The 13,105-nt window shown below is 46.9% G+C and overlaps 1 protein-coding gene across 1 annotated transcript in view; it reads right to left on the bottom strand.

Moving 5' to 3' along the window:
* LOC135906369 (uncharacterized) overlaps nt 1-11,364 on the bottom strand; it is a 54,994-nt gene extending 43,630 nt beyond the window's left edge. The window contains exon 1 of the mRNA XM_065437721.2: nt 11,156-11,364. The gene's annotated coding sequence lies outside the window, so the exon portion shown is untranslated. The remainder of the gene's footprint in view (nt 1-11,155) is intronic.
* Nucleotides 11,365-13,105: the final 1,741 nt, after the last annotated feature.

Here is a 13,105-nt window from a genome sequence, read left to right as displayed (position 1 = left end):
TAGTTTATTTCATTCATGTCGGTAAAGAATGCGCTAACACTCGGGAGCTGTTGTCGTTCCAGGAACTGACAACCAACCACACGGTGCTGAATAAGGAGAGGGGTCGTGGATGGGGAGAAAGGACAGGCACTTCTGTATAAAATGTCTGACCACCAGTTGCAAAATTCCTTTTTTTTTCAGAAACAAAAGCCACCAACGGGCATTCATTCCTGTGGGTATTGTCTATCTCTGGGTTTCTTTCGTGCACCGTTGTTGTGCTCTTGTTCTAAATTGGGGTAAAGACTTTGTAATCGTGCGAAAAAAAATGTGGGAGGGATGAGGCGAGAGATAACACCAAACGCAGCAAGCAGCACCACCAACAAATAAAACGATAGTTTTCTTGGCAACCATATATCGTACTGAACAGTGAAATAGGGCTGCCGTCGAGGCTATCGATTGCTGGCTTCCAGCAAAGTTCACAGGTCTTGCTTGTCAGCCGACCTAGCGAAATGCACACCCAGTGAGAGGTTACACGTGAGCGTAAACAGGAGCCTGCACTATCCGCAACCAAACTGGTGTTGCATATCTATCCACCGGCGTGATCCCGTTTCGCAATTCTCCCGTTAGAAGCGGCGTCTTGCGCAAGCCTCTTCTTCGTTGTGGATGAAGCGCCCGGCCTGCCATACTTCTGTGCAGAGCATCTGCGGTGTCAGCAAATATCTTCCATCAATCTCTGGACGAAACTAAGTGACGAGGTTTACGAAGGTGGCTTCCATTACCCCTGAATCCTGTCTTGTTGCAAATTGTGGCGCGAAACGACAGTTTATGGCGAAGTGAGCGCCCGGACTCGCATCAGAGTCGTCGTTCCGACGAGGCTTCGCTTCACTGCAGCTCAGTCAAAAAAGGAATAGGGAGATAGAGGAAGAAAAATCTCGGATTTCACCCAATCATAAGTGTTGCAACCCTATACTTAAACGCTTCGGTATCAAGTTTCTGAAATTACACGATGGCTCCAAAACCAAACTAGCTGATTTAACTCGAAGATTTTTTATGTTGTGGCAGCCAAACGCATCGCGTACACTGAATATGATGGTTGTTGTTGTTGTTGTTTGCTTCCTTGCTTGCTGACGCCTTCAGCAGGTTGGTAATTTTCCCCTCACCCACTACTGTAAAAAGTAACAGTAATAAAGACGGAAGTGAGCTATCAGCGTCTCCTTCATGGGAAGCGAGTTTCCGTTGACCGAAGCGGGAATTAATTAGGGAAAAAAGAAAGAAATACAAAAGTGAATAGACTTTTCTGCAGGCCTCAGCATAAAATTGGCTCGTATTCAATTTCCTGTCTGTGCTCGGTAGATTGCACAAGAATCGAGAGCTGAGTGAGTTGGTAAATTTTTGAATACTAGTGGCCGCATACAAAGGGCAAGCGACTGTAGGCGGCCACGTTGTGTCTTTCACCATTTGTTGTACTTTGTGCGGTTCTCGTTTCCTAAAATTGTTTCTCTTTTTTTTTGGGGGGGGGGGGGGTGGATTTCCATTTCACATGGCACTCTTAATAGGTGACCTAATCCGGTGTCCTCCACTGTGGCATACCTTATAATTAAATCGGGGTTTTGGCACGTATAACCCCATAATTTAATATATTTAATAGGAGAGCACCCTGGAATGCAACCTGAAAATCTCATCACGCTTTTGAAGACCGCAGACATACTATAAAAGCTTTAAGATCTTACTGCTTCCTCGGCAATGACTTAAACAGCCCTTTTCAAAGTCCACATGAATTTGGTTTTAGCTTACGCCTTTCGTTTGGCGCAAGATGGCCCTAGTGTTTTTTTTTTTTTTTGCGCCAGAAGACTCCACGGAACAACTTTCTTTTCATTTTTCGTCATTTACTGATTTTTGATCCTCTTTTTCGATCCGTCCGTATGTTTGTAGTCAATAATCCCCTAGTATCGCATTGTAACCCGTGCATTTTATTGCAGGATGACATATTGGACAGGGTAATTTTATATCGTGTTTTTGGCCATACTGCGCCGCCCTTTACGCTGCAAGCAGTCGGAAGAGATACAAACGGCCAGTAGCAGTATACGAGCTGAAACTTCTAAAGTAAATGCACGCATGTGTGTGCTACGCCAAATGATACGTTTGCGTTGCATGCGCCTTCAATGCACCATCACAATGACTTCATATCACAAATGCGTTTGCAGCTCTAGTTAACTAAATCGTGGAGTTTAACGTCCTGAAACAGGCAGAACGGGTCATGAGGGATGCAGTATTGGAGGGCGATGAGTTTAACTTTGATCACCTGGCGTTCTTTAAAAGGCACCCAAAGCACGGTACGCTCGCGCTGTTTATTTCCTCCCCCACAGGAATTGTTCAGAATGCTTTGTTTGATCACTTTCCTACAATTTTATTTCTTCTCCACTACATTGATTAAGTGGAAGTGCTTCAACAAGACTACGCTACGTCTCTCGTGTCTCTCTGCTTCGTCATGTACCTCTCTATATTGTGTATTTAGCTCGCCAGTCAGACTGGTCACCCCCTGCCTTCTCCCTTTATACACTCCCTTGCTTCCCGTGCCCGATATGATGCGGTAGTTTGTCTTTCCTGCACCGCACAAGTTATCCAGAATATGCCCCCGTGTCCGAGGCGGGTACTCTCTGCAAAGTAACCTGCAATGTCAAGCATAAGTCAGTAGAATGTAAAACAGGCAGTGTATGTAAGCTGTCCTTTATTGTGTGGACGGTGCTACATAGATCAATCAGAAAGGAGGATAAATGTCCGATTAAAAGAACATGAAAATGGAAGAAAGAACAACGATCCGGCTCACCTTAACCTACACTGTTGCGCATGCGGCTGTATGCCTGACTTGAGTAAAACTAACATCATCGCGAGGCATAAATATAGTGTAACCCGCTTGACAATTGAAACTTCCCACATTCAGAAAGCAAAAGACAGATCCTCCAGCTATCGATCAGTTTGCATTAAGAGAAAAATAGAGTACCTTGACAAGCGGTGAGCGCGTTGACTGTATGTGCACGCAGAATGGTTTGGCGTACGCAAAACGTATGGCTATCTGTTTCTCGCATGAGTTTCCTGTCCTTGCCCCGTGATAATTCTTCCAATATATTTCCACGGGTTATCACTAAAAAAGGTTAGTTGTGAATCCGCGTTTAAGTGTGTCTCATAGGCCTACGGTCTGAGTAAACGTTGCGCTGTTCATTTCCCTCTTGTATCCGGGCCAACTCTCCCAAATAACTGCTCTTATCCCGTCAAACTGGCACGCCGTGGCATCTTGCAAAAAAGTGCTCACATTTTCCCCATCGCATGCTGGTGGGAAAAAATGCAAGGGAAGCACAAATCGTGCGACAGAAGCTTTTCTCTACCTTAAAGGCTCTCCACAGAGCCTTTGCTTCGGTGCATTTCAAAGCAAGGAGCTTTCTCGGTATGGAAAACCATTTTCGGAACACTCCACGCGCCGCCTACGAGTCTGAGGCTATAAGTTCGAAGCGTCCCCTCGAGTCTATAACCTATTTCGCAACCAGCAGCCGGTTTAGCCACTGCGTCCCTCTTTCGGGCACGTCGTCGTGAAAGTCTGGAACATGAACAAATACATTTCTGCACTAGGATATTCGGTGCCGGTCTTGTCGAGCCATTTCTCAGCGGATTTAGGTGCGTGTCGGAATTTAAGCTCCACTCTCATCGAAATCGGTGCGGGTTGTCTTTTCTGGGATCTAAGACCTTCTTGTTCGTGCTGTTCACGACGTTCGGCATGTTCGCCTCCATCTTTGTTTTTTTATTCTTTCTTTCTCTTTCTCCACTACGTGCGTCTACCATCAAAATTGACGAAGCTCGACTACTGTACTAAAGTAAAACATTCTTTCTTTTTTCTACCGCTCATTTCCTCGAACCTGAAGCCCGTAAAAGCGCTTTTTACGTCGAGAGGTATTTTGTGTTACGCGAACAGTGGGTTCCCGACAGATATAATGGCTTGTTCGGTTCGTGGGCCGACGTAGTTTAATATGTTGCGCTGTAGCAAATAGGAGAACAGAAGAAAAATAAAGGCGTGCAGACAAACAAAGACAGATTAGATACGTGGAAGCCCTCTCCAGTCCGGGAAATCGATAATAATCTATCCCGCAACCTCTCTACCGAAACCGGCGGAACGTCATACATTCTTTGTCTTCGTTTTCTTTTCCTACCCCCCCCCCCCCTTTTTCTTTTCAGCACACACGCTCCTGTGGGATGTCGCCTATCGCCTACTATTTCTGCGTGGATATGAACGTTGATGAAAGATCGGTACACCAAACAAAGAAAGGTGCCGGAGGTTTCGATTACGTAGGTAATTTCCCGCTCTCTCCGCGAAGGCAGATTGGTCGCTGTAAATAAAACACTTTTATTATGGCGTTGATTACTTTTTCCATTTCTTTATGTAAGCTAATTTCGTTATTTATGCGTCAACCTGTCTCATAACTTAGTTTTAGCGGTAATCACAGAGATGTGGAGCGTTTATAAAACTGACCTTTTTTTTTTTATGGCGTCTGTAAACGCTTGCTTCCTTTCATGACCTCAATAACATCGTTTCAGTCAACATTCTATTAAGTGTCATACATAAGCTTAGTTTCATAATTCCAATCAATTTGCTTTGCAAGTTGCGTTCATGCCAACTGTGAAAAATTGTCCGAAAATATGAATCAACAAAACGCCTAAATGACGTCATGGTGTCATTTATATGATGTCATATATATATATATATGTCAACTGAAGCAAGTCTGCTCCGGACCAGCGCCAATAGCACTTTCGTTCCTTCAAGAAGCAGAACGTGCGTCGAGTGAGCTCATGAACAACACTTTGAAGTGTGGTGAACGTGATTTAAATCACGTATTCGGGACCTAACAGAGGTACGATGTAATGTTAACGTATTTCTGTCGCAATTCCCTCCAACTCGCCATGTTTCTTTTTTTTTCTAATTCGGGCTATTTGATTCTTCAGACAAATCAGGTTACCGCAGAAGATGCAGCTGTTCAGTGACTATAACGATAGTATAGGAACAGACAGGTTTGCGGATATATGGCACTGAAATGTGCATTATCCATGAAAGAAGAGTGGAGTGGCGTTTCCGCACATCTCGACACGAGACGCCGAAAAGACTTCGGCAACAAACGCAATATAGTTAGCTCCATATAGTTAGCCATATAGTTAGCTCAGGCGACGGAGGAAAGCGGCACAGCACTACTACCGCAGCGTGTACACCTTTGGACGCAATATATATATATATATATATATATATATATATATATATATATATATATATATATATATATATATATATATATATATATATATATACGAGAAGAAAGGGGGTTAACCGAGGGACCCGATATTTATTAGTCATATAATGAGAAGCCAACAAACACTGACACCAAGTACAACATAGGGGAAATTGCATGTGCTTAATAAATGAAATAAATTAATGATAAATTAATGGAAATTAAAGTGGATGAAAAAACAACTTGCCGCAGGTGGGAACCGAACCCACAACCTTCGCATGTCGCGTGCGATGCTCTACCAATTGAGCTACCGCGGCGGCGTTTCCCCATCCATTTTCTTGGGTATTTATGTGTACTAGTAGAACCCTGGGAGTGTTAGCCAGCGCCCCCACTCACAGACCTTGGCGGCGGACGTGGAACGTCTTTTTTGCCGCAGGCGTCACGAGAACGTGATCTTTTCGGGTGAAGGCAACTGGTCAATAAATCCACATATGCTACCTGAAGGCATCAATGTTGCCGGGTTCGAGACCCTCGTTATGTAATAAACGAGAAGAAAGGGGGTTAACCGAGGGACCCGATATTTATTAGTCATATAATGAGAAGCCAACAAACACTGACACCAAGTACAACATAGGGGAAATTGCATGTGCTTAATAAATGAAATAAAGTAATGATAAATTAATGGAAATTAAAGTGGATGAAAAAACAACTTGCCGCAGGTGGGAACCGAACCCACAACCTTCGCATGTCGCGTGCGATGCTCTACCAATTGAGCTACCGCGGCGGCGTTTCCCCATCCACTTTCTTGGGTATTTATGTGTACTAGTAGAACCCTGGGAGTGTTAGCCAGCGCCCCCACTCACAGACCTTGGCGGCGGACGTGGAACGTCTTTTTTGCCGCAGGCGTCACGAGAACGTGATCTTTTCGGGTGAAGGCAACTGGTCAATAAACCCACATATGCTACCTGAAGGCATCAATGTTGCCGGGTTCGAGACCCTCGTTATGTAATAAACGAGAAGAAAGGGGGTTAACCGAGGGGGTTAACCGAGTTTAACCGAATTAACCGAATTTCCATTAATTTATCGTTTCTTTACTCCATTTATTAAGCACAAGTAATTTCCCCTATGTTGTCCTTGGTGTCAGTGTTTGTTGGCTTCTTATGATATGACTATATATATATATATATATATATATATATATATATCGCGCGATAACGTGTGCGTCTCGGAGAGCTATAATTTTGCTTAGACACGCCGCGAAACTGGGTCGAGCGACAACACCCGAGAGTCTCCGAGCACGAAGAAGACGGGGCGCGAGATAGCCGCAGAAATCAATTCGCTTTAATAATGCAACGATGCGCTTGGCGACGTACATTTGATGCGGTGAGGATATTTAGGCAGCGCTTGTTGTTTCGTTGTGCGATTCTGTGGCGAGCGGAGCCCGACCGGCGCATCTGTAGTGGTCATACGCATATACACGGGTATACGTATATGCGTCGACTTGCTATGTGTGTGCTGTCCTGTGCTAAGCCATGTCGTATGATTTCTGTGAAATAGAAGTCTGAGGTATAATACCTTGAGAAATACTGCTACTGTGGTTTAGAAAAGTGTTTCATAGTCTAGCTCAAGGAGGTGCTCTGGTGAGAGTCCGCTAACTACTTTAACTACTTCATAAGATGGAAACTTGGCGCTACAAGCGCTGGTAGACAATTTGGTAACATTGAGGTCTGAAAATGACATTGTGCTTTTGCTCTTCAAATATTTGAATTCACCCTGTACAATTACAATAAGTGTAGCACTTGGTCATGAGAAACGCTTGTCTTATGCCCTGTCTGGAGGATAGGCACGGATGACATTACGGACAATGAGGAGCTGCTATAGCGCAGTATTGATGGATCTAGAAAAGGGACCCTTGAATATTTGCACACGAAAGGGCGCGAGTTTTGTACATGGCTAACACATTTCGCCTTATGGCTATAAACATACATCCTCGTGTTCATGAAACCGAGCTCGAACTGCATGAAGCCGTAGTCGAAAGGCGTAATATTTCCGACCACTGTGTGAGCCCCGAAATATCTTACTCAACAGTTTGGCAACTACGGCTATTAAAGATTTTTTCATGCAGTTTTTGTCTTCCATTGCAGCTATCACATTGTTTACTTGCTGCAAAAAGTCGCCCTAAAAGAAAACTTGTCCACTTCAGCGATTCGATCTTACCCTATAAGTGTAAAGGTGCTGGTCATGTAACAAACCTTCACCCTTAATAAAAGGCACAAATTTATGTGTGCCATGGTTCGCCCCTAACATGAGTAGCCAACAAACACTGACACCAAGGAGAACATAGGGGAAATTACTTGTGCGTAATAAATGGAATGAAGAAACGATGAATTAATTGAAATTAAAGTGGATGAAAAAACAACTTGCCGCAGGTGGGAACCGAACCCACAACCTTCGCATACTTGTGCGTAATATTCCGTTTATTACGCCCAAGTAATTTCCCCTATGCTGTCCTTGGTGTCAGTGTTTGTTCGCTACTCATGTTATGACTAATAACATCGGGCCCCTCGGTTAACCCCCTTTCTTATGGTTAGCCCCTGTATGTTACGGAGCTTTTACAACAAGTTCTTATTACATGAAACATTACAATGTTCTGGGCCGGCAAATACATCGCAAACCTGAACTACTGCAGCAACCGGAGCTGCTGCAAGCGGAGTTGCACCGGCTGAAGCTTCACTGCAATGCTTCTTCTTCCACAAGGGCACTGTCATTTGAACGATTTCCCCGAGAGGGGCAAGAGTATTCTCTGGCGTTGTGTTTTCTTTCTTCGCTTTATTCCTCGTTACAGGTGACAGGAAGCACCGCTGCAAGCTGGGACACAGTTACTAGCGCTGATAAGACTAACGGAAAAATGTTGGGACAGGACAGAGCTCTAGTCTAGACAGAGCGGTCCCCCCTTCCCCCCTATCCTGTCCCAACTTTTTCCCTTAGTCTTATTAGTGCTAGTAACTATGTCTCAGGAAATGCACCAACACCAACTAGCCCAACTTTCGGCGTTGAACCTCTTGAGGCGTGCTCGTGCTATGACGCTGAAAGGAATGTGCTCCGTGGAGGCCTGCAGAAGAGGTACTTCCCACATGCGAGGTTACAACGCCTCGTGTATCCAGCAAGATTCACCATAGTCGGCGAAGAAGTTTATCTTATTCATTTGTTCGCCAGCAACAATTACTTTGTTGGCAGTTTGGTGACATGCTTCAGTGTAGTCGCAAGAGACGATTGGGTGCAGCTATTTTCGGTAAAATTATACGGCTCGTCTGTCTATAATGCTTAAGATATTACCACCACCAACACCAACACCACCGTAATCATACCTGGTTACTAGTTGGTTACGGCGTTATACTCCGGCGCACGAGATCGTGAGTTCGAATGCCGGCAGCTGCGACCACATTCTGATGGGGGAGAATTATGCTCAAATGTTCGCGTACTTAGATTTAGGTTCACTGTAAAGAACATAATGTGGTCAAATTAATTCGAAATCCTTCACTAGGGCGTCCCTCATTACCCTCTGAGCAGTTTCGGGAAGTTAAGCCCCACAATTTAATTTAATTCAACAGCGCTTCGTTTTCTCTTTGTTCTTTCTTTAGCAAAGCTCAATAACAGCAATTAGTCAGTCTAATTTCGGCCTTAGAGTGTATTGAAGTTCCAGCTCAAACCGACAGATACATGCTTAGAAAACTCGCCCTTTGAGGATATTCTCATAGTTTGCGGCCGCCATGTTTCCCCCGAGGAGAGCAACAATGCGTTTCAACAGTTAAGTCGACAATGTGCATTGGAGATACGCATTTCAGGCGCCCCGCACCTAATGGGCATGTTAAATGCACAGAAGGTAAAGGTGATGTGTTGCGCATTCAAGGCTTACTCGCCCGCAGAAAAGCCCCAAGCACGTGCAGTCGTGGACAAGTGAAACGCTAGAAAGTTAGGGCTAAACGGACTTGCTAGAAAGCGTTATTTTTGTCGCGTCGCTTTCAAACCTCGACGCGAAGTCGACATGTCGGCCTTTACGCATAACGTGTTGCCCTCACCGTTTCTTACCGCTACTTTCAAGTCGCAGCGACAGGAAAGTAGCGGTGCAATATTGCACTCTCGTGCTACTACTCCTTCGTAAGAGACATTTTACTTTAGAACTTGCTCGTCGCGTTCCATATGTCCACGGCATTACATTACCTTTTACCAACGCACCAAGCTTTCTATAATATCGAGCAATTCCAGCGTTGCTGTATGCCTAAATTAAACGTATTTCTTGACGTACGTTATTATTTCCATGTATTTCACTTCTGATGCAGCTGATCTTTTCATAGTATATCCATATTCATAATATGGCGAGTTTATTATTTTGGTGTATGGTTGATGCCGGGTATAACATACGGCTTGTTTATAGGCATATTAACTAGGGAGATCAAGTTCTTTCTCTGCGACTATATAATATTTGTCAAATTACAGCTCTCACAATGAGTAATCAGAGCACGATTGAGTGCCTGCACAACGACGGTATATTCTCACGCTGAGATTCGTAGAGCCATTCAGTAAGTAGGTCACGTGTTTGGAACTTTCCAACCCTTTGCTTCAATATGCGGTAAGAGGAAACAAAGCGAGTGAAAATGAAGCTTCACAAGTTTGGACCATTGTCGTCGATTCAATCACTTCGATAGAATTCGGCTGGCCATTAGACTGCAGTGTCTCGTCTACCAATCTCTCTTGTCCTGCTGTCGCCGCCACTAAGAAGAAAGATCGACTGAGAAAAAAAATTCATTGCTTTGATTATGTTTAAAACCCAAAAGCAACAGCTGGGCTTGGAAAGACGCTGTAATGAAGCGCTCTCAATTAACCCTGGTCAATTATGGTTCCTTTCCCTTAGCGTAAATTGAAATACACGAGCGCCTCGCGTGCTGCCACCGCAGCCAAGAATGAAACATGCTACATCGGGCTTAGCAAAAGAACGCCACAGACACTAAGCAACTGCCGCCGGTAGAAAAAAAAAGAGAGAGAGAAAGAGAGGCGTGGGAGCACAAGAGCGCTACAGGTACTTGTCCAAACGATAGACCTCTTGGTCTGTTCATGATTTCATTGCGCAATCTCAGTGCGGCTAGAGGCGCCATCTACAGGTGGGCTTCAATCAAGGTCGCAGCCTGCGGCAGACGTTCTGTCGCCTTACCTGCTCCGTATGGTGAAGTCGTTTCGCTGTTCGGATTTCCACCATAACAACACTCTAGAAATTCGCACATGTCAACCAAGTAGCATCGAACATTTTCTTCTGTTAAGCACAGAAATAAGTATTCGAGGAAACGTCGCTTGAGAATATTTCGGCGACCGTGAGCTCTAGCCAGTTCGAGCGAGCCGCCCATTATGCAACGCTCTTGATTGGTTTTACACAAGTGGCGCCCTTCCAACTAATAATCCCCTACGCAATTATTCAGTTTCAAGATACTTGCTTCTGCCTGACACGAGATTCTCGCCTTCGAAACGTCTTCTGTGACGTACTCGCATCGGCGGATAACGCGGCCGTGTCGCACGTATTGGGTCACGTCGGAGCCCGCTCGGGATGTTTCCGAAACAGCCCGAACGCGTCAGCCACTCAGGGACAACGCGCTCACTAGTGACGAACCTCGTAGCCACCGAGACGCGAGGTGTCGCCTCGTTTATGACGGTTTTAGAGCCAACAGCTGTTGGACGCGCGACGTCTCGACCCCCCCGTCCTCCAGCGCGCGAAACATGGCTGCTGCTGCGGTCCCCCACCGTACGACAAGCGCCGCCGCTGCCGTGGTCGCCGGTACCGCGCTGCCCCCGAACGGCGCGGAGCAAAACGTTGCGGGGCCCTTCTCTGTTGTTTCTCTCCAAGGCCCCGGCGCGCTCACCTTGGCCTGTTGTCTGCGCTTTCGGCCCGAGTTCTTGGTCCTCAGATGGCGGCCCGGCGTCCTCCCGAGCTTCCCGTTCGTCTTTCGAGAAGGCCCTCCGCTCGGCGCGAAGAAGTAATCAGCGGCGGCGCGCTGAGGACGAAGTCAACGACTGCTGCAACTGGCCCGGCCGAAGTAACGATGCTCTAGTGCGCGCCGTCGCCGCCGTAGTTTCGTGGGCGTATAGGGAGCGGGCCTCCGCCTCGTGGGGAAGGAAAGGAAGCGGTGAAGGGAGGGAGACTTGTAAGAAAGAGAGAGCAGAACGACAAAGAGAGGGCGGAGCGGACAGCGAGAGCAAGGATGTCGAACAGGGAAAGACAGGAGTACAACCGTCGGGAGGAAGGGAAAAAAGAAACCAAAAATATTGGGGAGAAGGGAGAGGACTTCCCGACAAGGTTGCGCAGAGCGTCCGCGCATGCGCCGTTGCCGGGGCGACGCGCGAGGATGCGTGGGCGCGCTCTCTCTCTCTCTCTCTCGGCTTCCCTACATATCGTCGCTCTTCCCACTTCGGCAGTGTACCCAGGTAATGGGAAGACACAATCGTTTCCCTCGGAAGGCGCTTCCGCACCGGTGTCGTCGGTGCCTTACGATGATCCAGAGCCCCTGTCGGACCAGAAAAAACTGGCTGTGGCTTAGCTAAGGTTAAGCCCAGGATGCGAAGCATACTAGCCTTTATTTTAACGCGACAGCGTTAAGGAGCTCGTGTCGCAGAAAAGCCGGCGTCGGCTCAGGCGTGCGGTGCTTGCTTAGGCGCACATTTCGTTGTCGCGCCGAACGCTGCGTTGTTCGACGCTCACTGCGTCCGATGCGGGGCGCGTAGTCGCTGCGCCGTAGCAAAGCCACTTAGAAACAGTCTCTGTAGCACGCCGCAACCTTCGCTTCTCATTCCAACGAGCAGCTCTGTCTTCAGGAGGCATCTCACCTCGTGAGTGTCTAGCAGAGGCAAGCGCAGCTGCTTATATACCGCCGCGACGCCGCGAGCGACGGCGTGAGTTGGAGCCCCGTTTCTCCTCTGTCGTGACGTCACGGTGTCACATGGCCAGCCTTGAAGGCGACGGCGCGAGTTGGAGCCCCGTTTCTCCTCTGTCGTGACGTCACGGTGTCACGTGGTATTGAAGGCGACACCGCCGCGCCTGAGGAGCTGGGTTGAGCTCTAGTAATATGCTTCGCATAAAACCACGAAATCCTGTGCTTGGAGCCTTCTGGTCCGAATTCAACCGTACTTTCGCCGTGCCCTTCTCCCTAATCTCTTGCCATCGCCTCGGGCTCGCCGACGGCTCCTTATTGGCAATGCGTGAACATCGTACGCATCGCGAGCGCATAGCCTGTCACTCTTTTCCGATGAACTGATAAAGAATTCTCGCGAGTACAGATGTTTACGTTACTGCGATAGCTTCGTCTCTCTCGTGACTCTCTTGGATGTGTCAGGAGTCGTTGCCGGAGACGGCAGTGCCTGTCGCAATAAATTCAATACTGTGGGTAGACAATACATCCTTGCTGTCTTCAACCCAGAATTGCAGGAACTGCTCTGCCGGAGGCCGCCATGCGGTACAACCAAAAAAAAAAGGATACATGTTACGTAACGTGGAACTGATGGTCGCTAGTACGTTTTCACTTGCCTTTCTCTATGCTCATGCGCGAAAGCGTGTCATAGTTCTCGTAGATCCACCCTACAGTGAGCGCAGTGACTCACTGGACAACATGAAGCTACGGAACCTCCCCTGCCTTTACTCCACTACCGGAAGCGCCACTACCTTGTACCTGCAACAACGATTTTACTGGCTCTCACAATCGCACAGAAAAGTAAAATGGGACCACGCGATTACACCACGTGCATGACAAAGAACAATGATATGCGTGGAGCAGACTCTAACTGCGCCCGCAACTGTTAAGATAGCAGTGCAATACCAG

The sequence above is a fragment of the Dermacentor albipictus genome, chromosome 5 (assembly GCF_038994185.2).
Source record: "Dermacentor albipictus isolate Rhodes 1998 colony chromosome 5, USDA_Dalb.pri_finalv2, whole genome shotgun sequence".
NCBI classification, from domain to species: domain Eukaryota; kingdom Metazoa; phylum Arthropoda; class Arachnida; order Ixodida; family Ixodidae; genus Dermacentor; species Dermacentor albipictus.
The sequence above is the reverse complement of the archived record's forward strand: the minus strand, read 5'-3'. Positions and strand labels throughout refer to the sequence as shown.